This window comes from Scyliorhinus canicula, chromosome 4 (genome assembly GCF_902713615.1).
Source record: "Scyliorhinus canicula chromosome 4, sScyCan1.1, whole genome shotgun sequence".
In the NCBI taxonomy this organism is placed as follows: Eukaryota; Metazoa; Chordata; class Chondrichthyes; order Carcharhiniformes; family Scyliorhinidae; genus Scyliorhinus; species Scyliorhinus canicula.
This window is the reverse complement of record NC_052149.1, coordinates 222508429-222533857: the sequence shown is the minus strand read 5'-3', so window position 1 is coordinate 222533857 and position 25429 is coordinate 222508429. Positions and strand designations below refer to the sequence as shown.

Sequence of the window (25429 nt, the reverse complement as noted above, 5' to 3'; positions counted from 1 at the left end):
GGCCCATTGTGTCTGCACTGGCTCTCTGTCGTAGCAATTTCCCTGGTGCCACTTACCTGCCTTCTCCCATGCACATTGTTCCTTTTTAGATATGTCCTCCTGAATGCCGAGATTGAACCTGCACCACATTCTGAGGCAGTGCATTCCAAATCCGAACCACTCACTGCAGGAAAAGCTTTCCTTATGTCGCCATTGCTTCATTTGTCAGTTAGTTTCAATCTGTGCCCTCTTCTTCTCAATCTTTACACTGGTAGGAACAATTTGTCTTAATTTGCCTCGATCCCTTCTGATCTAGTATGCCTGTACCAAATCTTCTCAGCTTCTTTTCTCCAAGGAATTCTCGTGAACCTTTTCTGCACTTTCTCCTTGCTTTTATACTCTGTGCCTCTATTAATAAAGCCGAGGACGCTGTATGCTTTATTAGCCACTCTCAACTTGTCCTGCCACCTTCAATAATTATGTACTGTATATATCCAGATTGTCTGCTCCTGCACTTCAGTTAGAATTGAACACTTTATTTATATTGACTCTTCAATTTCCTTCCAACATATATCACTCCACACTTTCATTAAATTTCATCTGCCCATTTGTCCCATGTCTTCCCATTCCACCATCTAAAATGTCCTTTTGTAGTTCTTCAATATTCTCCTCACAGTTCATAATGATTCCTAGTTTTGTGTCCTCTAAACGTTTTGAAATTGTGCCTTGTACACCAAGGTTTATGTATATACATGAAGAAGAACAGGGTCCTAACATCAACCGCCCAGGGAACTGCACTACAAATATTTCACCACTCTGAAAAACATCCATTAACCACTGCTATCTGTTTCCCGTCACTCATCCAATTTTGTCTCCATGTTGCTGCTATCTCTTTTATTCCATGAGTTTTAACTTTGCCCACATGTCTGTTGTGCGGCATTTTATTAAGTGCCTTCTTGAAGTCCAAGCACACTACATCGCAGTATTACCCTCCTCAACCTTTGCTCTTTCCTCATCTTTAGGCTCCAGCAAGTGAATTAAACGTTATTTACGCTTGACAAATCCATGCTAGCTTTCCTAATGAACTCTCATTTGCCTCCATGACTAGTAATTTCATCCTGAACTTCATTGTTAGAAGCTTCCCAACCACAAAGGTTAAACTGACTGGCCTGTACTTGCCAGGCTTATCTTTGCACCCTTTTCTGAATAATGGTGTAATATTTGCAATTCTTCAGTCTTCTGATACCACCATGAGTCTAAGGTAGATTAGAAAATTATGGCCAATGCTGTCACAATTTCCACACTAATTTCCCTCAGTACCCTTGTTTGCAGTACAGGCAGCCTATCCGGTACTTCCTTGGGTATAGAAGGATCTAGAAACTCAACAAAGCTCCCGGTCTCCTGTTCCAACGTTTCTCATCTCATTCCTCCTGCTACCACCACGTCACACCAACTTGTCATTAGGAATCTTTGTAAAGTAGAAATAACTAGGGAGAAATAACTTGGGTGTGAGAAATAACATTCCGGTGCATGACTATAGTGCCTTGTATTACTTGAGTAAGTTTGTATGCTGTTCATTCAAAGGGGACTTGAGATTTAACATTGAAATTTGTGTTGTTTAAAATTGCCTTCCATATGCATTGGTTGTATGAAGGTTACAGCAGTCCCATTGTAGAATTGTATGAATGCACATAATAATGTCAGTAATTTAAGTCCATAAAATGGTACCTTCCTGGGAGCCATTCGATAAACAAGATTTATTAAAATTAAATTGCCGTTTAAAAATATTTGTGCATTAAATATCAGCTATTTGAGGCGCCAATGCAATTGTTTAAATATTTGCCTATCTTGTCCAATTGTGCTTAAAAATAAGCTGCAGACATTTTCCCAATAAATATTATGAGGTTGGTGCCGGTAAGAGGTTGTGATTTTGAAACAACTTTTCAAATGGGTTTCGGACTAAATAACCACTCTACTGCACAATGACTTGATGTTTAGTGGAAAACTATTTTCAGAATGACTTTGCTGCCCCTCTTGGCTGAATATCAGCACATTTTATAATCTTTTAGTCCCTCAGAGTAAGACAATTTTGCATTTTTCATCAATTCAGTTCCAGTATAGAAAATAGTTCCATGGGACTATTAATAAACCTGAGTTTTAACGACCCTGCACAGAACCAAGTATGGTAACTATTTTTGCTAGCTTGTGTAGAGACAGTTTCCTGTGCCAAAAATAATTTGAAATGTTGTAAATTAAAGATATGATCTATGTGCAAAGGGTTTTGGGGTCTTTGTACACAAGACCATTAACAAACTATTACTGAAATTGTATTTATATTGCTTGTGATTCAGTCAGTTTTGAAAGTGTATACTCCTTTTGTAGAAAAGCCTTAAACAATTCCTTTTTCTTCCTCATCTCTCCCTGCAAAAAAAATGACGTGTGATTTATACTGTTGCCAAGCTTGTGTTGTCAAATAATTATTTTTAAGGTCATACCAAATTTATAGTTGTGCAAACAAATGTCCAATATTTGGTAGTTAAAAGAAATGTTGATCTTTTTGAAATGAGAAGTTTCAGTTCTTGAATCCTGTTCTCCTTTTTCCTCAAGTCCGTGACTTCCCCTGGGATTCAATTCCATGTGTAATTGCAGCCTTCCAATACTTAACTCAAATGGCCATTCACCCTGAGTCAAGGCAGTGAATGTCGACAGTCAGTTCAAAAGGTTCAAACTTTGCAGGCAAGCCTAAGCCTGGAATCATCAAACATCCACATACATGCACTTTGCAAAACAATTGGATATACTACTAGGTAGTGTTATCCCTTCTAGTTTTCCTTTTGACTTAACTGCACAGCATGAGTTTTGGGCCGGATCGCGATCATCAATTCACCTTGGACCAATAACACGCTAGTTTGAATGGTTTTGTACTGTACTGAGTGCTGCAGTTACGCACTGAAACTTGTAAAAATGTTAAATTTTGTTACGCATGAACAGAATGAACAGTAACTTGTTTTGATATGTCCCACCACTGTGTACCTGTTAAGTAGGGAACTGTAGCGCTGCTGAAATTGAGATGCAGCCTCACTAAATTAAGTGGAAATGGTTCAATTTGTTGATTTATTTGCCATTCATTTTGAAATTTGGCAGGGTATCAAAACTTGTGTGTTTTCATGTGATTTCCTTAGGGCCCCATTGGTCCAGAATATTATTTGTGCATGTTAATAACAGTTTACAGATATGATAAGTGTAGTGGTTATGTCACTGGACTAGTAATTCACAGGCCTGGAATAACTATCCAATAATGTGCGTTTCACCCACTGTGGCACTTTTGAATATTTGAATTTGGCGATTAAGGAGACTTTGGCAATAAAAGATTATCAGTAAAAGTGGTACTGATGCTGGTGGATTGTCATAAACAGCCAACTGGTTCACAATGCTCTTCAGGGATAGGAAACCTGATGCCCTTAGATGGTCAAGCTTAAATGTGACTCTAGTCTTTTAACAATAAGGTTGATTCTTAAATCGGAAATGGGCAAGCAAGACAGTCAGTTGTATCAAACTGCTATAAGGAAGACCAGCCACCACCTCAGGGTTACTGTAGATGGGCAATAAAGGCAGGCCTTGCCAGTGACACTCGCATCCAGACAATGAATGGAAAAAAAACGGAAGTAGACTTAGGTTTAGTCAAAATTTAGTATTAGTTTCAATATTCATTCTAACTTGAACTTTTGAAGGTGCCACCCTGAAGTTTTGATCATGTCAAAATGCATAATGTCACCAAAACAAAATGTAATTTCTCATAACATTGGTGAGATGTAGTCATGAACAGAAAGTAACTGTTGAAGTCTGCCTCAAAGAGGAGGGAAAGTTGTTCTTGTAATTTTAGCTTGTTGAGAATGAAGACGATTTTGCTCGAGAGATCGGTTTCGTTTCAGCGTGACAAAGAGAATTTCATAGAATGGGAACAGCACTGGAGGTCATCCGGCCTATTGTGTTTTCGCTATCTGTCTGAAGGAGCGGCTCACGTAGTCCCACTCCCTTGCCTTTTCCCTGTTAATATGTAAATACCTTTCTCCTCTAATTATCCAATTTTCCCCATCAAGCCTCAATTGAATCTGCATCAATTGCACTGCCAGGGAGTGCATTCAATATCGTAAACGTTCACTGGGTGAAATAACTTCTCACGCCACCATTGCTTCTTTCGCCAGTCACCTTAAATCCGCGACATCTGTTCATGGTCCTTCCAGCAATGAGAACGGTTTCTCTGTATCTACTTTGCCCAGATCCTTCTCTCATCCTTTTCTAAGGAGAACCGTCCAGTTACACCTATTTGGAACTCAAGTCTCTCACCTCTGGAATTATTCTCTCAAATCTTTTCTGCAACCTCTCCAGTATCTTCACATTCTTCTTAAATTGTGGTGCCCTTCTCCATTTGAGACTAAGCCAGTATTCTTAAATGTTCGGCATAACTTTCTTGCTTATGTACTTAATGCCTCTATTTATAATGCCTATGATCTACTATGCCTCATTAACTGTTTTCTCAACCTGTACCCCGCATCTTCAATAATTTGTGCACATATACCTCAAGTTACCTTTGCATCTCTTTTACAGTTGTATCCTTTATATTGCTTCTTCATTCCTTTGATCAAAATAAATCACTTCACATTTCTCTGCATTAAATTTCAACTGCAGTATATCTGTCCATTCATCAAGCCTGTCTAGAACTTCTTGGATTTGGATTTGTTTATTGTCAGGTGTACCGACGTACAGTGAAAAGTATTTTTCTGCGAGCAGCTCAACAGATCATTAAGTACACAGGAAGAAAAGGGAAGAAAATAAAGTACATAATAGGGCAACACAAGGTAGGCAATGTAACTACATAAGCACTGGCATCAGATGAAGCATACAGGGTGTAGTGTTAATGAGGTCAGTCCATAAGAGGGTCATTTAGGAGTCTGGTAACAGCGGGGAAGAAGCTGTTTTTGAGTCTGTTGGTGCCTGTTCTCAGACATCTGTATCTCCTGCCCGATGGAAGAAATTGGAAGAGTGAGTAAGCCGGGTATGAGGGGTCTTTAATTATGCTGCCCACTTTCCCCATGCAGCGGGAGGAGTCAGTGGATGGAAGGCAGGTTCGGAATCTATCACTGTCCACATCACAGTTCATAATACTTCCAGGTTTTATCATCTGCAAATTTTGAAATTATAGCCTGGACAAGCAAGTCGGGTCTGGGTCATTCATGCAGATCGCAAAAGGCAGCAATCCTAATGTTAATCCTGAGGAATCCCACTGTAAAGCACCACCTAGTCCGAAGTACAGCCATTCACCACTGCTCTGATTCGAGTTTCTCAGCCAAATGTGTGTGCGTGTTACTATTGTTCCATTTATTCCGTTTGCAGGATTATGCTAACTAATGCAAGATTAACAAAAGTTCCTGAAAGTAAAACAGTAGGGAAAATGGAAATTATTTTAAGACAATGAAAAATGGGGACTTGGATCTGCATGTAGTGCACAGTCACAAATTTTATATCTTTGCTTTCAATGAGGTAGATACAAATTAAAATAGTGTACACTTGTATGAACGTAACTACTGGTAAGGATAGGATTTTAAGGAGTGATTTTGTAACTTGGCCATTGAAATGAATTTGTTTAATAAATGAAGAGAAGCAACACTGATTTTATTTCTATGCAGTGCATATTACAGAAAAATATTTAATGGCTGATGAATAATGCAGGATGCTTTAATGTGCTTTTGAGTAGTTGCTGAAAGATTTTTATGCATGTTCTACTTTTGATGTGACTGATGAGAATTAACCATTGCACAGCACAGATGTTACATCGTGATTAAAAAGGGCAAAAAAAATCAAAGTTGAAATAAAAAAACTAGAGATCCACAGCACCTGAGATAGAGAAGTTTATCTGCTGAAGCCCTTCATCAGAGTAACATGGTCAGGGTGGAACCTGGCCACAACAGAGAGGGAAGAACACCTGATTTTCAGCATCTGCAGTATTTTGCTTTTATTTTAGAATTCAAGAATCTTTGCTTTCCCTGAATTTTCTTTTTGTTCAATCGTTCTTCAGCTCACATTGGTGTTAGGAAGTCTGTTGGATATGGTGCAACTCGGTAATTTCATTTCAAAAATAGCTTTTACATTGAAAGGTAGGGTGTTGCAAACTTTAGGAGCAAGTGGTTACACTGGAGTCAGCAGGGTTCGTGGCCTGTTCTCGTGGGCAGTATTCTTCAATTTATGGCAGTTAAAATGTCCATATTTAATAGTATTCAAAACTCATTTCAGGTGGGAAGTAGGGTGCAGCACAGATACATCAAAAAGCAGGTACAGGCCATTTATGGACTTTGTGTACCTTGGAGCACTAAAAGACATAATTACTCCTGATTATGGTCCTGATTCTCTTAAATTTGAGATTGTGGCAGAAATAAGTAAGACCCGTATGAGTGATTTGAAACATAACATGCTTTGGTGGAACTAGTGACTTTGATCGTTATTGGTACGGTAGCACAGTGGTGAGCACAGTTGCATCACAGTTCCAGGGTCCCAGGTTCAATTCCGGCTTGGGTCACTGTCTGTGCAGAGTCTGGACATTCTCCCCGTGTGTGCGTGGGTTTCCTCTGGGTGCTCCGGTTTCCTCTCACAGTCCAAAGATGTGCAGGTCAGGTGGATTGGCCATGCTAAATTGCCCTTGGTGTTCAAAAAAGGTTAGGTGGGGTTACGGGGATAAAGGGGATAGGATGGAGATGTGAGGCTTGGGTAGGGTGCTCTTTTGAAGGGCCGGTGCAGACTCGATGGGCTGAATGGCCTCCTTCAGCACTGTAAATTCTATGAAAATCTATATACCAATGACTTGGGCAGGGGAGGTTGGGAAGTAAAGGTGATGAGGCAGAATTTAAGGAGCTCAGAAAGAAATGAGCAGGCAGAACCCAGAGGTTGTAATCTCTGCCTTACTCCTGAGGTCACGCATTAATGACTTTAGAAATTGGAGGATAGAGTAGATGAATATGTGACTGGAGAGATGGTGCAGTAGGGAGTGCTGGACATTGCTGGAGCATTGACACTGGTTCTGGAAGAGATGGGACATGTGCAGGCCAGATGGGTTGCACCTGAATGTAACTGGGAACAATATCCTTCCAGGGCAATTTCCTTGTACTATTTGGGAGGGTTGAAGCTAAATTGGTGGGGAATGAAAATAAGGAGGTAACAGAGAGAAATCAAGGTGCACAAGGAATTGTGAGAGCCAGAGGCACTAAAATAAATAGGAAGGTATTAGGTTGGTCCAGAATAAGAGGGAATACATTTAGGTCTAAAGTTGATTTTTAAGTGCCTATATGTGAATGCACAAAATGTAGTAAATAAAGTTGGTGATCTTCAGGAGCAGATAACCACATTGGAGGATGATGTTGTCGCGATAAAGGAGACTTGGTACACACAGGGGCAGAACTGGATACTAAATATTCCTTTTTGAAGCTATTTAGGAAACATTAGCAAACAAATAAAGGAGAATGGGTGGCAGTGATGATCTCAATACTGAAGAACGAGAATATCCTGGAGGAGTCCAGGGCAGAATCTGTTTGGTTAGATCTAAGAGATTTTCTTCGGTGATCACTTGCTAATGCTTATGATAGTCCCTGAAGATACTATGTATTACTGTTCATGGGTTCTGTGGGTTCTTGAATGGCTAATGAACCTGATCCTAGACCCGCATCTTCGACCGCACACTTGGCAGGGATGGGATCGGTTCTTGGATCCTAGATTCCTAGTATTCCTTTCTCAGGCTCCTTTTCCACGCCTCTTACTGTCAGGTGTCCTCGAAGCATTGTGTCCCTTCAATTAGGAGATTCCTCCAAGTTGGTCTCTTCTGAGCAAGGGTTTTCTAGGCATTGATGTTGCATTTCTTGAGGTGAGCCTTCAGGATGTCTTTGAAGCGCATCCTTTGTCCTTCTCTTGTTTGGAAGCCTCCCTTGAGCAGGGCAAAAGAGATTTGCATTGGCAATCGGGACTCTGACATCCAAAGCACATGGCCAACCCAGCTGAGTTGTGTTTGAATGATCATGGCCTCAATGCTGGTGCTCTTGGCTCCCACATGGATACTGATGTTAGTACACCTGTCCTCCCAGCTGATGTGGAGAATCCGTCTCTGGCATCGTTGATGGTACCTCTCCAGGGCCTTGAAGTGGCATCTGTTAATAGCCCAAGTTTCTGAGCTGTATAGTAGAGTTGGGAGAACGACCGCCTTGTACAGGAGGATCTTGGTGTCAGCACGGATGTTGCAGGACTCTTGTCCTTGGCATCCGACAGACGCACGATGTTCGATCTTTGTATCAATGTTAGCCTTAGAGGAGTGTGGCTCCGCAAGTATGGGAAATGTCCCACATTTGGTTGGGTTTCTGCATTGATTTTGATGGAATGAGTGACCGGATCTTGCCCTGGGGCAGGTTGGTAAAGGGCTTGCGTCTTCATGAGATTGAGACTGAGACTGATTCTTCACATGCTTCTGCGAAGATGTCAAGCATAGCTTGGAGATTATCTTCTGAGAGGGTGGCGATGGCTATATCATGTCAGTGTCGTTTCCTCCTTGGATTTCAGCCGGCTGAGGTTGAACAATTTCCGTTCATCCTGTAGACTATATCCACTCCACTGTGAAGCTTGCTCTTGACAAAGTGAAGGATGGTGGTGATGAATATGAAGAAAAGGGTGGGGTGATGACATACCAGTCTTGACCGCAAAGGTTTCTGTCTTATTTCTTCGTTGAGGACTGTCGCAAACATCTTGTGGTTGATGAGTTGGAGGATGTTAATGAATTCCGCTGGGCTGCTAGCCTTTGAGGGTTTCGAATAGTATTTCCAGTTTGACACAGTCAAAAACCTTCATCAGATCAATGAGGGCCATGTAAAGTGGTTGATGTTTCTCCTAGCACTTCTGTTTTCACTTCTGAGCAGTGAAAATTTGTCCTCTGTTCCACAGTTTGGTTGGAAGCCACACTAGCTTTCCAGTAGGATTTCCAGTAGAGTGGGAGAAGACGGCATGCGAGGATTTGGGCGATGATCTTCCCCGTAATGGAGAGTTCGGAGACTCGTCGATAGTTCCCACAGTCCGCTTTGATTCCTTTCTTGAAGATGGTGGTGATAATGGCATCCTCGAAGTTGGCAAGAATTTCATCTCTCTCCCAGATTTTCAGCAACACCTGATGGAGATGACGGGTGATCTCTTCAAGTTTGAAAGGAGAAGGTTTCTTCAAATATGCCCTCATCTATTACTGTATCACAGTTCTTTGAAGTGTTCTCTCTATCGAAGACCAATGATTTATCTGGCTCTCGAGGGTTCCATCCTTACTCTGCTCCAGTTTGAAATTGAGCGTATTGGGTCCACATATTGTCATTGTAGTACTGAAGAAGCCCTGAGTGTCATGCCAGTCAGTGAGGAGATGCAGCTCCTTGGCTTTCTCAGTCCACCATTAATACTTGAATTCCCTAATTCTTTTTGTACCTCCGCCTTGACTGATTGAGCTCTCAACTCTACTATGCTGATTGTTTTGCCAGGCGCAGAGAGCATTCCTCCTCCTCTTGTTGATGAGGTCTTGGATGGTGTGGTTGTTCTTGTCGAACTCTCCTGTTGGGGAGGGTTTAAACTAATGTGACAGGGGGATGGGAACCAATGCAGGAAGTCGGAAGGTAGTAAAACAGGGACAGAAACAAAAGGCAGTAAGGGAGAAAGTGTGAGGCAGAGAAGCCATAGTCAAAAATCAAAGGTGCAGTGACTGAGGGGAGCTCAGTGAATGGGCTCAGTAATACTAAAAGGAATAAAACGGGAAGTAAAAACATAAATGGTAAGCGACACGACAGGTTGTTACGTGAAGATATGGGTTCAATGACATGGAAAATGAGGAGAAAAGTTAAGAGGAAATATAACTTGGGAGCGGTTACTGATTGAGGTGTTAAGATTCAAAACAGAGGTATAAAAGCCAACATAAGTGTACTTTACCTGAATGCTCGTAGTATTCGGAATAAGGTAAATGAGTTGATGGCGCAAATCATCGTGAATGACTATGATTTAGTGGCAATTACTGAAACATGGTTAAAGGATGGTCACGATTGGGAGTTAAATATCCAAGGGTATCAAACTATTCGGAAGGACAGAGTGGATGGTAAGGGAGGTGGTGTAGCTTTGTTATTTAAGGATGACATCTGGGCAATAGTAAGGGATGACATCGGTGCTATGGAGGATAAGGTTGAATCCATTTGGGTGGAAATCAGGAATAGTAAGGCGAAAAAGTAATTGATCGCAGTAGTCTGCAGGCCACCAAATAGTAACATTATGGTAGGGCAGGCAATAAACAAAGAAATAACTGATGCATGTAGAAATGGTACAGCAGTTATCATGGGGGATTTTAATCTACATTTCGATTGGTTTAACCAGGTCGGTCAAGGCAGCCTTGAGGAGGAGTTTATAGAATGTATCCGCGATAGTTTCCTAGAACAGTATGTAATGGAACCTACGAGGGAACAAGGGGTCCTAGATCTTGTCCTGTGTAATGAGACAGGATTGATTAATGATCTCATAGTTAGGGATCCACTCGGAAGGAGCGATCACAATATGGTGGAATTTAAAATATAGATGGAGGGTGAGAAGGTAAAATCAAATACTCGTGTTTTGTGCTTAAACAAAGGAGATTACAATGGGATGAGAGAAGAACTAGCTAAGGTAGACTGGGAGCAAAGACTTTATGGTGGAACAGTGGAGAACCTTCCAAGCGATTTTTCACAGTGCTCAGCCAAAGTTTAAACCAACAAAAAGGAAGGACGGTAGAAAGAGGGAAAATCAACCATGGATATCTAAGGAAATAAGGGGGAGTATCAATTTGAAGGAAAAAGCATACAAAGTGGCAAAGATTAGTGGGAAACTAGAGGACTGGGAAATCTTTAGTGGGCAACAGAAAGCTACTAAAAAAGCTATAAAGAAGAGTAAGATAGATTATGAGAGTAAACTTGCTCAGAATATAAAAACAGATAGTAAAAGTTTCTACAAATATATAAAACAAGAGAGTGGCTAAGGTAAATATTGGTCCTTTAGAGGATGAGAAGGGGGATTTAATAATGGGAGATGAGGAAATGGCTGAGGAACTGAACAGGTTTTTTGGGTTGGTCTTCACAGTGGAAGACACAAATAACATGCCAGTGACTGATTGATGGCTATGAGGCTATGACGGGTAAGGACCTTGAGACGATTGTTATTACTAAGGAGGTAGCGATGGGCAAGCTAATGGGGCTAAAGGTAGACAAGTCTCCTGGCCCTGATGGAATCCATCCCAGAGTGCTAAAAGAGATGCCTAGGGAAATCGCAAATGCACGAGTGATAATTTGCCAAAATTCACTAGATTCTGGGGTGGTCCTGGCGGATTGGAAATGAGCAAACGTGACACCACTGTTTAAAAAAGGAGGTAGGCAGAGAGCGGGTAATTATAGGCCAGTGAGCTTAACTTCGGTAGTAGGGAAGGTGCTGGAATCTATCATCAAGGAAGAAATAGCGAGGTATCTGGATGGAAATTGTCTCATTGCGCAGACACAGCATGGGTTCATAAAGGGCAGGTCGTGCCTCACAAATTTAGTGGAATTTTTTGAGGACATTACCAGAGCGGTAGACAACGGAGCCAATGGATGTGGTACATCTGGATTTCCAGAAAGTCTTTGACAAGGTGCCACACAAGATTGCTGCATAAGATAAAGATGCATGGCATTAAGAGTTAAGTAGTAACGTGGATAGAGGATTGGTTAATTAATAGAAAGCAACGAGTGGGGATTAATGGTTGTTTCTCTGGATGGTAATCAGTAGCTAGTGGTGTCCCTCCGGGATCAGTTGGGCCCACAATTGTTCACAATTTACATAGTTGATTTGGAGTTGAGGACCAAGTGCAATGTGTCTAAGTTTGCAGATGACACTAAGATGAGTGGTGAATCAAAAAGTGCAGAGGACACTGGAAGTCTGCAGAGGGATTTGGATAGTTTAAGTGAATGGGCTAGGGTTTGGCAGATGAATACAATGTTGACAAATGCGAGGTTATCCATTTTGGTAGGAATAACAGCAAAAGGGATTATTATTTAAATGATAAAATATTAAAACATGCTGCTGTGCAGAGGGACCTGGGTGCCCTAGTGCATGAATCGCAAAAAGTTGGTTACAGGTGATTAAGGCGGCGAATGGAGTTTTGTCCTTCATTGCTAGAGGGATGGAGTTTAAGGGAGGTTATGCTGCAATTGTACAAGGTGTTAATGAGGCCACACCTGGAGTATTGTGTTCAGTTTTGGTCTCCTTATCTGAGAAAGGACGTACTGGCGCTGGAGGGTGTGCAGAGGAGATTCACTAGGTTAATCCCAGAGCTGACGGGGTTGGATTACGAAGAGAGGTTAAATAGACTGGGACTGTACTCATTGGAATTTAGAAGGATGAGGGGGGGATCTTATAGAAACATATAAAATTATGAAGGGAATAGATAGGATAGATGCGGGCAGGTTGTTTCCACTGGCGGGTGAAAGCAGAACTAGGGGGCACAGCCTCAAAATGAAGGGAAGCAGATTTAGGACTGAATGTAGGACTGAATTTAGGAGGAACTTCTTCAACCAAAGGGTTGTGAATTTATGGAATTCCTTGCCCAGTGAAGCAGTTGAGGCTCCTTCATTAAATGTTTTTAAGGTAAAGATAGATCGTTTTTTGAAGAATAAAGGGATTAAGGGTTATGGTGTTCAGGCTGGAAAGTGGAGCTGAGTCCACAAAAGATCAGCCATGATCTCATTGAATGGTGTAGCAGGCTCGAGGGGCCAGATGGCCTACTCCTGCTCCTAGTTCTTAAGTTCTTATGAACCAGTCTTGGTGTTTGCTGGTGTTGTTACCGATGGTTTCTTCACAGCTATCGATGATGGCTGCCTTTAGTTCTTTCCAGTTTTCCGCAACTCCATTAAAATGAGATTTTGAAGAAGACCTTGTTGGACGATCACCAGCATGCTAGGCTGCTCAAAGTTTATCTTTTTTCTGAGCTGTTCTTTGTTTTCCGCTGCTTCTGGAAGAGTTTGATGGACATAGAGGAATGGCTAAGCGGGTGCTCTGTCCAGCAGTCATCTGCACTGGTCATCACTTTGGTGATGAGGGCGTGTTTTTGGTCTCCGTATCGGATGATGGCGAAGTCAATCATGTAAGTTTTGAACTTGCCTTTTTGGCAGAACTGTGTGTTAGTAATGACCAAGCTGGTGTTCTGTGCATTTGGCGAGCAACAGGACCCTGTTGGAGTTACAGTTCCCAAGTCCTTCCTTTCCGATTTTTCCTTTGCCGAGACCGGAGTCCTTTCCAACCCTGGCGCGACGTCGTCGAAGAGGATGACCTTCCTTGGGAATGTTGGCGTGCCTGGTGTCCAGGGTGGAGTACAACCTTTCTTTGGACTCATCATTGGCATCAAGGGCTGGGGCGTTGGCACTCACGACTATTGCCTGCTGGTGCTTGGCAAGTTATAGACTGTTCATGAGGCACTCGTTGATGCCAACATGGAACTCGGTGTCAGTTGACTAGTTCATTCTTTATGATGAATACAGTTCCATGCATCCTGGCTGATCCTAGGGTTTTCCTCTACAGAAGAAGGTGTAACCACTGTCATCTTACATTAGCTGCACTTCGCTCTTACTTTGGTGACATCAATGTTGAAGCGCTAGAGTTCATGAGCAACAAGGGCAGCCTCCGTTCCGATCGATTGTTTTACTCATTATGCATGAGCGTTTGCACACTCCGGGTTCCGAACGTTTAACTTTGATTTTTTTGACTGCAGGTCGATGAACCTGCTGGATAGGGGGCCAGTTTGGGGGCGGAACAGACTATTTTTAGGATACATTTTCTCGCCCTTTCCCCGTGCGGGGTGAGCAGAGTGGACCTTGAAGAGGGCTGCTCATTCGTGAAGAAAGTTGTCAAAACACACTCCTGTTCTTATTCCAGAAGCGTGAGGACTGAATCAAACTCCACTGGCTACGTGCCTGTCCAAAGCTAAGGACTTGCAGATCTCATGTTCCTGACCCCGTCACCTCTCGTCGATTGTCACAGGGCTTGTCTGTGTATGTAAGGGGGTTCCTTAGGTAGACACCCGGTGCGGGACATTGTTTCATGAGGGTATGCTGTTGCAGACACATGTTCCTTGACAGAGGGGAGGTCCAGTTCTGGTGGCATGGGAACCTCGACAACAGGGGATTTCACTTTGTCTGCCATTGCCGTTGATACCATGCTGGTACCGTCCACCTGATCTGCTGTTGAGGACTTGTTTTGGATTGCACATTTCTCGTTTCTCCCCTCCAACCTTACCGTCATCGGTGACCCTCCAGACTCCTGACTGCATTGTTCTTGGGATCAACGGAACGTTCAAGCCTCTCCACGGCAAGGTGGCAATCCAAGAAAGGAGCTTGGAAATAATAGAGATACCATTACATTACTAGGTGTATTCTATAGTATCTCCAATTAGTGGGAAAGGTGTCGAGGAACAAATTTGTAAGGAAATTAGAGTTACAAAAACTAGAGGGGTTATAAGAGAGGACTTCAATTATGTTAAAATAGACTGGGGTTGTAAGTGTAAAGGACAGAAGGGGGAAGAATTTCTAAAGTGTTCAGAATTTTCGACATCAGTATGTTTCCAGTGCAATGAGAAATATGGTATTATTGAATCTGGTTCTAGGAATGAAGTGGATCAAGTGGCAGTTGGGGAACATTATGGTTATGTTCACAAAAGGATTAGGTTAGCTATGGATAAGATCAAAAAGCAATCCGGAGTAAAAAAGAATTAATTGTGTTATTCACCAGGGTTTAGAAAACTCCAAAGTATATCACCTGACCTACAACTGTTTCTTGGATTTTGGTTACGATGAGCACAAAAGCTTGCCTTTCAGGTGTTATTCAGCAGAGTTTTTATGCGCTTTTAATAAAAAACAAACTTCATTCTCTAAATTAAGTTAACATTTGTATAAACACACACTAAAAAATTTTTTTTCAACTACAAACATAAAGACCCCATACAGCTACAGTAATCCATGTCTCACCCTTAATAAATTCCCCCTTAACTGTTCCAAATTAATAACACAATCCAAATAAAACCAGAAACCCCTTTTCAAAGGTGTTGCCCAGCACAAGGCATTCTTACTGGTATAAGACTTGTTAGTGATACTCTTGTTCACTTTTTCAAACAGCTGGTTTGAATTTCTTCCAGAAAGCAATTATCTATTTTAAGTTACCAAGTAGTCTGGAAACAGGTTTTAAAATGAAGATCGAGAAACACTTCTTTGAACTTGTGCAGTTCAAACCAGTCCAAACCTAAAAACGAAAGTAAATCCAGAGCCACAGCCCAGCTCCACCCACACAATGGCATCACTGAAGCCATGTGATAAAACAAAAACATTCCTTAAAGGGACACTCGCATGACAATTAGGAGACGACTAATTTCAATAGGATGGGAAGGAATCTCGCAACGGTGAAGGTTTAATGGGCTGCCTTTTAAAGAAGAGATTGTTTGGGTTCAGTCAAGGTACATTGGCATGGGGAGGAAAGGTAGGACAAACACAGTCAGATTTCTCGATGATGAAAGAGTGGGTGAATAAGACAAAACTGAAAAACTTGGTGCATGACTTGATGTAAGGTTGATAATACAAGTCTGAACCAGGCTGAGTATAGAAAATTCAGAAGGAAAGTGAGTAAAGAAATAAGAGAAACAAGCGTGTATGAGAAGAGACTAGTAATAAACATAAAAAGAAATCCAAAAGTGTTCTATAAACATTTTGATAGTAAAAGAATGGTAACAGGGTGAGTAGGGTGCATTCGGGACCAAAAAGAGGAATTATGCAAGGAGGTAGGGGGGTCATTGTTAAGATACTGAATACTTTGCACTCGTCTTTACCAAGGATGCTTATGTGGCCCAAGCCAAAGAAATGGTATTGAGATGCTGGATGGGCGACATATTAACCGGCGGTATTACAATAGGCTGTATTGAAAGGTTGATGCATTACTGGGATTGGATGAACTGCATCAAGGAAAGTAAGGATGGAAACTGCAAACGCACTGGCAATAATCTTGCCATCTTCATTCGATATACTGGTGGTGCCTGTGAAATGGGAATTGCAAATGTCTCCCTCCTGTTCAAAGGATACGTCCAACAATTGCAGGCCAGTGTGATTCAGCTTGGTGGTGAGAAAGTTTTAGAAACAATAATCCAGGGCCAAATTGACAGTCATTTCAACCAATGTGGATTAACTAAGGAAAACTAGCTTCTAGTTCTGGATCAATTGTTTAACTAACTTGCTTGACTTTTCAATAAAGTAAAAGAGCGGGTTGATGTGGGTAATGTAGTAGACCTGGTGTGCATTGACTTCCAAAAGGCATTTGGTAAAGTGCTACAGAACAGATTTTGTCAACAAACTTGAAGCCTATGGAATAACAAGACAGTGGCAGTATGGATACAAACGTTGGCTGAGTAACAGGAAACAGTAGTCGTGAACAGTAGTTCTTTTTTAGACTAGAGGAAACATTGTGCTCAATTAAATAGATTCTGAAAAGTTCTCGCAGCTCAGAGCTCTGGCTCTGTGAGATGTGTGAGCAATCAACAGCAGCCTACAATTGTATTCAACCCACAATCTATAACAACAGGAGTTCCCTGTGGGTTGGTATTAATAACATTGCTTTGTGTGATCCACATAAAGGGTGTGCAGGAGCCAATTTCAAATTTTGCAGATGACGCAAACCTCACAAACATTGAGTTATTACAAGGATAGTGATATGCCACAAGAGGACATAGGCTGGTGGAATGGGCGAATACATGAGAGATGAATGTAATGCATAAAAGTATGAAGTGATTCATTTTGATTGGAAGATCAAGGAGAAGCAATATAAAATAAAGGATACAATTGGATGCACAGTCGAGAGAACTGGGCGTGGATATGCACAAATTGTTGAAGGTGGCAGGACATGTTGAGAAAGCATTTAAGGCATACAGGATTCAAGGCTTTATAAATTGGCCCTCAATTGTGTCCTCATTGTCATTACTGAGTTGTCCAATCTTGGAGAGCTGGAGAACCGAGTAGCCAATCAAGAGCTTGACATAGTCACGCTTGCCAAATCATACCTATCAGTCAATGTCCCAGACTCGTCCATCACCATCCAGGGATATGTTCTGTCCCACCGTCAGGTCAGATTCACCAAAGGTGATAGCATGGCGGTATACAGTTTAGAGGGTGTCCCATGAAGTCCTCAACATTGAACCAAAGACCCCAGGAAGTTGCATGACGTCAATCATGGGCAAGGAAACTTCCTGATTACCATCTACCCACCCTCCTCAACTGATCAATCAGCACTCCTTCATTCTGTGCACCACTTGGAAAAAGCACCAAGGGTCATAAGGGTGCAATATACTCTGGGTAGAGAAGCACCAAGGGTCATAAGGGTACAATAAACTTTGGGCAGAGAACTTTAATGTCCATCAGTAAGAATGGCCCCGTAGTACCACTACTGGCTGAATCTTGAAGAATATATCTGCCTGACCTGGGTTGCAGCAGGTGGTGAGAGAACCAACAAGAGGGAAAAAATCAACTTGACCCCATACTTGCCAATTTACTTGCCGCAAGTGGAACTGTCCATAATAGTATAAGTAGGAGTGACCACCATGCAGTTTTTATAAAGACTAAGTCCTGTCTGCACAATGTGGCACCGTTCATTGTGGTTTGTGGCACAAACCTTGTGCTAAATTAAATAAATTCAGAACAGGTCTAGCAGCTCAGAACTCTGGCTGTGTGAGCAATCAACAGCAGCCTACAATTGTATTCAATCCACAATGCATAACAACATTATGACTCAGCATATCCCTTGCTGTCCCATTACCATCAAGATGGAGTTCCGACTCTGGTTCAATGGGTGTTGTGCAGTGTGTCAGGCGAAACACAAACATAGCTACAAATCATACGCCAACCTGGTGAAGCTAAACACAGGACTGCATGTTAAAACAGCAGTAACGATCTTTTTTGCCCTGGAACCCATTTTGGCAACTGGCCAACTTCGCGAACCACGCCAGTCGACCTTCACGATACAGGTTATGTTCGCATATCTTTCAATGTGTAAGGGAAGCCTGTTTTGTTCTCACAATCTCACTTGAATCCAGTTCAAAGGAATAACCAGCAATTCGCGTATCAGGTGCAGACTTCAGCCAGTTCCTTCGTGCCATCTTCATGAAAACGGAAAATCCAACCTCGCGTGCAGGTCGTCATGCAGGGCAAGAGCAACAAAATGTGTGTTTTACTCTGCACTGGATATTCCTGCAAGATGCTACATCAGAATGCTGACAGCCTTGTGGGCTTTTGCCGTGTTTTTAATGAGGTATTACAGGTAGCTGCAGCAGCGTAGTCTTTTGATTTGGAGTCCGCTCCAAGTTAGTAACTGATTCTGTGGTCTCAACCCGAAAAGGAATTTTTCACACCCCCTCTTTCAAATTCTGAAACTTCTCTCATTTACCAGTACTTGCCTGCATATAACGCACAGGGGTTTTGCCTCGTTATTTGCTTTTCACAATTGACAAAACCATACCTCCAGAAATCATCATTATACTTCTTTGTTCTGAATTAAGTTTCTTTTTTTCAGGGCTGTTAACCAGAGGCCCTGGAGCTCTAATGCTATCACTGCTCTGTCCTGCCCTGGACTCTCCTGAACAGCTCACTCCAGCCGATTCTGTTGGGAGATCATGTCCAGTGGGCACTCTGCCTACTTGAGTCTTTGGCTGTCTCTTACTTTGCTCCCTGCTTTGGTGCCAAAAGCATACGGCCCTTTACGTTAGTTCTCCGTGCAGGGTGTGTGATCTGCTTTTTGCCACCTCTTCTGGCTGAAAGACTCCACACTGCCTAATATATCTCCATTTAAAAGGCAGCAGCAATTCTCGATGTAAAAGCTGGAAGCGGCTGTTGGGTACATCTTCCTCAATTGGAACCACAGTTGAAACGTGGGGACCAATTGCTTCACTACCCTCCTGACACCCCCTGTGACCCACCCATGGGTCATGACCCTGACTTTGAAAAACCCTGTTTTAGACAGCTAAGTGATACCACAACCCATGGATCAGATCAAGGTTCTGCAGTCCTGCAGTGAATGGTGGTGAACAATTAACCAATCCCCCATCCTCAATGATGGGGAACCTAGTATATCTGCAAAAGACAAGACTGAAGCATTTGCAATCATCTTCAGCCAGAAATGTTATTTGGATGATTTATTTTCGCCTCCTTCTGAGGTCCCCAGTATCACGGTCTTCAGTTCAATTCCGTCCATGTGATGTGAAGAAATGGCTGAAGGCACTGAATGCAGTAAAGCTATAAATCCTGACAACATCCCAGCTCTAGTACTGACATGTGCTCCAGAGCTAGCTGTGGAATCTAACCAAGCTGTTCCAGTACAGCTCATCTCCAGCGTTTACTTGACTCTGGAAAATTGCCCAGATATGTCCTGTCCACAAAAAGCAGGAAAAATGCAACCAGCCAGTTAACGCCCCTCCCCCCATTAATCTGCTCCCCCCATTAATCTGCTCATGGTCTTTAGTGAAATGGTGGAAAGTCTAATTGATGATGCTGTCAAGTGATACTTCCTCGTTGCTCATTTTGGATTCTGCTAGGTGCATTCAACTCCAGGTTTTATTCATGATTTTCTCCAAAAGTGGACAAAGAACAGAATTCAAATGGTGGGGTGAAAGTGACTTCCCTTAACATCATGATGACATTTGTGTGGCATTAAGGAGTACTAGCAAAATTGAAGTCACTGGGACTCGAGTTCAAACTGCATTGGTTGGAGTTGGACCAAGCCCAAAGGAATATGGTTGAGGCTTTTGGATGCCAATCATCTTGGCCCACATGACTGCAGCAGTTCTTCAGGGTCATGTTCTTGGTCCACTCACCTTCAACTGCTTCGCCGTGACCTTTCCTCCATCATAAAGTCAAAAATGCGAATGTATGCAATTTCTCAGCTACTGAAGCAGCCTGTGCCTGTGTGAGGTAAGGTTTGGATAACATTCAAGCATGCTGATGAGTGGCAATCGACACTTCATGCCATACATGTACCAGACAATGGCATCTCCAAAAGGACAGAATATGACCAGCCCTTCAAGTTCAACTGTATTACTCTCGCTGAATTCCCCACTACCAACATCCTGGGTGTTATAATTGACGAGAAACCTAACTAGACTAGCCTTATAAAAGCTGTAGCCTTAAGAGGGTTCACTGATTACTGTCATCCACCCAGAACGTGCTTGCCCAAATGCCCCCCCCCCCCCCCGCCTACTTGATCTGCACCTCATCGACAAACATACATTCCCTTCACATTGATTCACAGTGGCAGTGTGCCGTCTACAAGATGCACACACTGTGCTGTCCATGCAATATGCCTTCTTCACCTGCTTTGCCACTTTCCTGTGGACCTGTACACCCAGATTCCTCTGCTTGTCAATACTCTAAAGGGTTCTACCATTTACTGTATATTTCCTACCTGTATTAGACCTTCCAAAATGTATTACCTCACATTTATCTGGATTAAACTATCTACCATCTTTCCACCCAAGTCTCTAACCGATCTATGTTCTGCTGTATCCTCTGACAGTCATATTACAGGTTTCTTTCTCCCTTTTATGACTTGAGTATTTTATTGCTACACAATTCTGCATTTAATTTTGCAATCTTGGCTAATCTTGATTGAGTTGGCTGTAAGTTGATTACAAATCACCTCCATGTCCTTGGGCTGGAGAAGGTGACAAATTTGACAAATGGGTGACCAATGTCAATTGCTGGTTGCTGTCCAACTCGTGCAGGAATTTTTTCCCGTGCACTGAATTAATTAATTACAGCTGGGTTCCACGGGTTGGCCTTGACTGCGCAAAAATTCCCATACTTCGTGCAAGCCTAAACTGTAAGCGATTTATTGTAGTCAAGCCAGATTCTTCCCTCAACCAATTCCCATTTGCATGCACTTTTCAACAAGAGGCACTGCCAATGTTGAGGGCTACTGCCTGATAATATTTTCAGTCCAATGTTGTATGGCTGATTGAAGCTCCCTGCTACCACTCCAGCTAACTCTATACAGGCCAGGCTCTTCCTGGGCTGTGGAATTTGGTTATTCCCTGGCTTAATCACTGAGCTACTGGAGCGGCAATGATGCAAACATGTGCCCAACCTAAACATCTAGAGGAGAGGACTAGGCATGGCTTATTGTGGTTAAATAGCCATTTTATTTATCTATCTGGTTTGCAATTTAAGTATGATTATCCAATAATTAAAGAAGTGATGTATCCAAGAGTCCCTTATTTAGGAAATGGGGCAAAACGGCCTTTTCTTCTGCATGACAGCATATCTTGAACTGATGAGGTTCTAACTCTCTCAATTCTCTGCTGTTTTTCTTCCATACAAGCCGCCATATTTGTTCCCACTCATTTACTGACTCTCCATACTTCACCTCCCCTTTAATTATTTTTGATTTTTTAATTTGTTAAATGTGGAATTATGGAATTATGCTCAGAAGAGATGAGAATTTTGACGGAGCTTTCACCATGCCAATTAGTTGAGCCAATTTTCATATCTACTTTACCATAACACTTCATATTGGAGGACCTCCCAGGTTCTGTACTTCACAACTCTTGTCTTATAAAGAACAAGAGCTCCTTATCTGTGGTAACATCGTAGGTCTTGGTCTATAACTGGAATTGTTTCAGAAAAGACTATGCTCACCTTTGTCACAGGGTGTAGCTATGCTAGCTTAATGAGCAAAGTCAGCCCAGTGATTGCGGTGACAAGTTGCTCATAAAATGTACAAACCTGTTCAAAGACCTCAGTCATGTGATTTACTGGAAAGTACAGGATTAGCATTATTCTTTGTCTAGCATTAGAACACAGCACAAGTTTGATAATCTGATTGTTGTATCGTAAATTTTGGTAGGCATAGTGAATCTAATGGACCTTGTTTACCTTGACTGATGTCCTAGGATCAGATCAGATTGATTTGGCAGCAGTTTTAAACTTTCAAAGGACATTTGTAGTAATATTGAATGCTTTTAAAGCATTGGTGCTCATCATTTTCCGTATGAACCGCCAAATCTTTTTTACCAGCTGGAAGCAAGCCCGTTGCTAGAATAGTTCCATGACCTGGAGCAGATGAGAAAAGGTACGAACTCCAGGATACAGATGTTTCAGGTGGGATAGAGGGGTTCTAAAAGAGGTGGGGGAGTTGCATTACTGGTCAAGGAGAATACCACAGCTGTACTGCATGAGGACATCTTGGAGGGCTCATAAACGAGGCAATATGGGTAGAGCTCAGTAATAGAAAGAGTGTAGTCATGTTGTTGGGGGTTTACTATATGCCTCCCAACAGCCAGCGGGACTCACTTAGTGCTAGGGAAGTGAATGGAGCAGAGTTTGTAAGGAGCATCCAGGAGAGCTTCTTGAAACAGTATGTAGATAGTCCAGCTAGGAAAGGGGCCGTACTGGACCTGGTATTGAGGAATGAGCCCGGCCAGGTGGTTGACGTTTTAGTTGCAGCAATTAGGAAACAGTGACCACAATTCAGTGAGCTTTAAGGTACTCATTGATCAAGATAAATGTAGTCCTCAGGTGAAGATGCTAAATTGGGGGAAGGTTAATTACAACCATATTAGACAGTAACTGAAGAATGTAGATTGGGGGCAAATGTTTGAGGACAAATCTACATCTGGCATGTGGGAGGTTTTCGTAAGTTAATAGGGATTCAGGACCGGCAGCCTCCTGGAAGGATGAAGGATAAGTAAGTATGGCAAGATTCAGGAACCTTGGATAACAAGAGGTATTGTGAGCCAAGTCAAAAAGAAAAAGTAAGCATTTATCAAGGCTAGGAATACAAAGCAAGTGTGGAATACAAGGAAAGTAGCAAGAAACTTGAGCAAGGAGTCAGGAGGGCTAAAATGGGTCACAAAAAGTCATTGGCCAGTAGGATTAAGTGCATTACCTCACATTTGTCCAGATTAAACTCCATCTGTCATCTTTCCGCCCGTCTCCATCGACCTGTATCCTGCTGTATCCTTTGACGCCTCATCGCTATCCAGAATTCCACCAACCTTTGTGTCATCCGCAAACTTACTAATCAAACATATTCCCCCAAATCATTTATAATATATATATATATATATATATATATATATATGTGTGTGACCTCACCTCATCAAAAACATCCTTGGTTAAATTTCCAGTCTTGAACTACTGTCCAATTCTATATGTGGATTGGGCAGCACGATAGCACAGTGGTTAGTACTGTTGCTTCACAGCGCCAGGATCCGAGGTTCGATTCCCGGCTTGGGTCACTGTCTGGGTGGAGTTCTCCTCATGTTTGCGTGGGTTTCCTCCGGGTGCTCCGGTTTCCTCCCACAAGTCCGGAAAGACGTGCTGTTAAGTAATGTGGAAATTCGGAATTTTCCCTCTGTATGGCCAAACTGACGCCGGACTGTGGCAACTAGGGGCTTTTCACAGTAACTTCATTGCAGTGTTAATGTAAGCCTACTTGTGACAATAAAGATTATTGTCGTAAAAATGTCAATATTACTTGAGTGGAAACCTGCCTGTAGCTAGGTTATAAAGATAAACGGTTAATTGATTTCTCCAACAAATTGTTTGCTAATTCTGTCTTATTAATGTGCAACCGTCTTTTAATTTTGACCCACTGATTTCTATGACAACCTTGAACATTAGTTTCCTATATTCCATTTTCTACATATGGAAGGCCTAAAGTAACAAGGCACGTTTCTATCTCTAACCATGTCTGCTGTAAGAGATTCATATGTGGTTATATTTAGGTAGTTTTACAATGTGTTGTTTGTCAAGAATTTCTTGAAAAATTCACTGTTTCCAAACTAACATCATCACTACAGAAATGACGAGACAAAATATATAATCGCCAGGAAATATAACATTGAGCCATTTGTGTTTAATTAATTATCTTTTGAGATACCTTCTAGCCACATGAAGGCAGTGGGAGCAGAGAAAGTAGAAACAAAATGAATCACCACATTCTTATATAACAGGACTAAATTTGTCACTGTTTGAGTCCTCTGACACGTGGGTAGAAAACGGGATGGAAGGATCACAGGTTGAGTAGTGTACTGAATGCAGTGCTGTGGCATGTGCTGTGTTGAACTCTCATTTACTGTTGTAAGTGCTGAAATTGAAATTCTGAGCCTGAGCAGGTAAATCCTGACTACCACCTCACAAGTACATTACTTGATCTGGACAGTGGTTGGAGCTCGCTCACCTTGTTATGTTTTAATGTCAGGTTTGTTTTGAGTAACTTGCATCCAACTTTATACTTTTCCATATCAATTCGGTGTTCTGGCACAGATAAGATGGGATGAGTGACCTCCATCAAGTTTTCTACATTTCCATGACAGAAAATAACATCAACCGATCTACATGATCTGCTTTTTGAGATAAAAGATACAAAAAGAAATGCACGAAAAGTCAAGAGCATGTCAAAACCAGTTGAGTACATCTCTCCAGTAATTCAGTTAATCAACCCAAGTATTCAACTGTACCCTCCTCTGGATTATCTTAGGTGTTTGACTAAAGATATTTTTGAGATTTAGTTTGCTCAGCAGTAATTCATTTTCTAGTTTTACTGGCCTGATTGGCAAAGTAATCTAGTTTATTCAGCAATTGAATTAAATTATTTGTACTAAATTTGCATATTGATATGATTTATATTCATTCAATAACTTTAATTAAGTATTCAACATTTAAAGTGCAGAAATTACTTAATTGGACTATTCAAAGTTCACCGTAGCTATGTGATTTAATACCTCATGCAGCTGATGAGGTTTCCTTCTCAATAAACCAGAAGCATAAATAATTTCCGCTCTTTCCTCAAAGCTCATTGTCTTTATCCTTGCAATCATCCTTCTTCTCTGCTTTAAAGAGTTTCAAGTCAGAATTGCACAAGTTATTCAAAGTGAAATCAAACCCAGAGCATTAGAAAGATTCAACATAACATTGTCTAGATTTGGACTCTGCAGATCTGGGTATTCCATTTACATTTTGTTGTTTTTTGCACTATTGGCGCATTGCTCAAATGGTGAGCCAGCTGACACTTTTATAGGTGTCACCTTTTGTTTTCAAAACCTCTGCTCAAAATTTGTTCCTTTCGTTATATAGCCACGTTACTGATACCGCATTACTTCCCATTTTATATTTGGCTCCACCATTGCATGACACACTTTCTGCAAAACCTAAACAGCATTCTCTGTTAGTTATCTGCAAGTTTTTCAGGCTTGCAATTAGTTTCTGCACTCACATCATTTTTATTCATAAAAGTACTTCATGCACCACCCCTGCCCTCATCCTAGCTCTTTCTATTTGTTTCTGATTTTTTTGGTCCATTATTCAGTCACAACTGGAACTGT

At 41.8% G+C, this 25429-nt stretch overlaps 1 protein-coding gene across 2 annotated transcripts in view; it reads left to right on the top strand.

Annotated features, from left to right (window-relative positions):
* Positions 1-25429, top strand: part of LOC119965399 (NEDD4 family-interacting protein 1) — a 59723-nt gene that overhangs the window by 9724 nt on the left and 24570 nt on the right. The window lies entirely within an intron of this gene.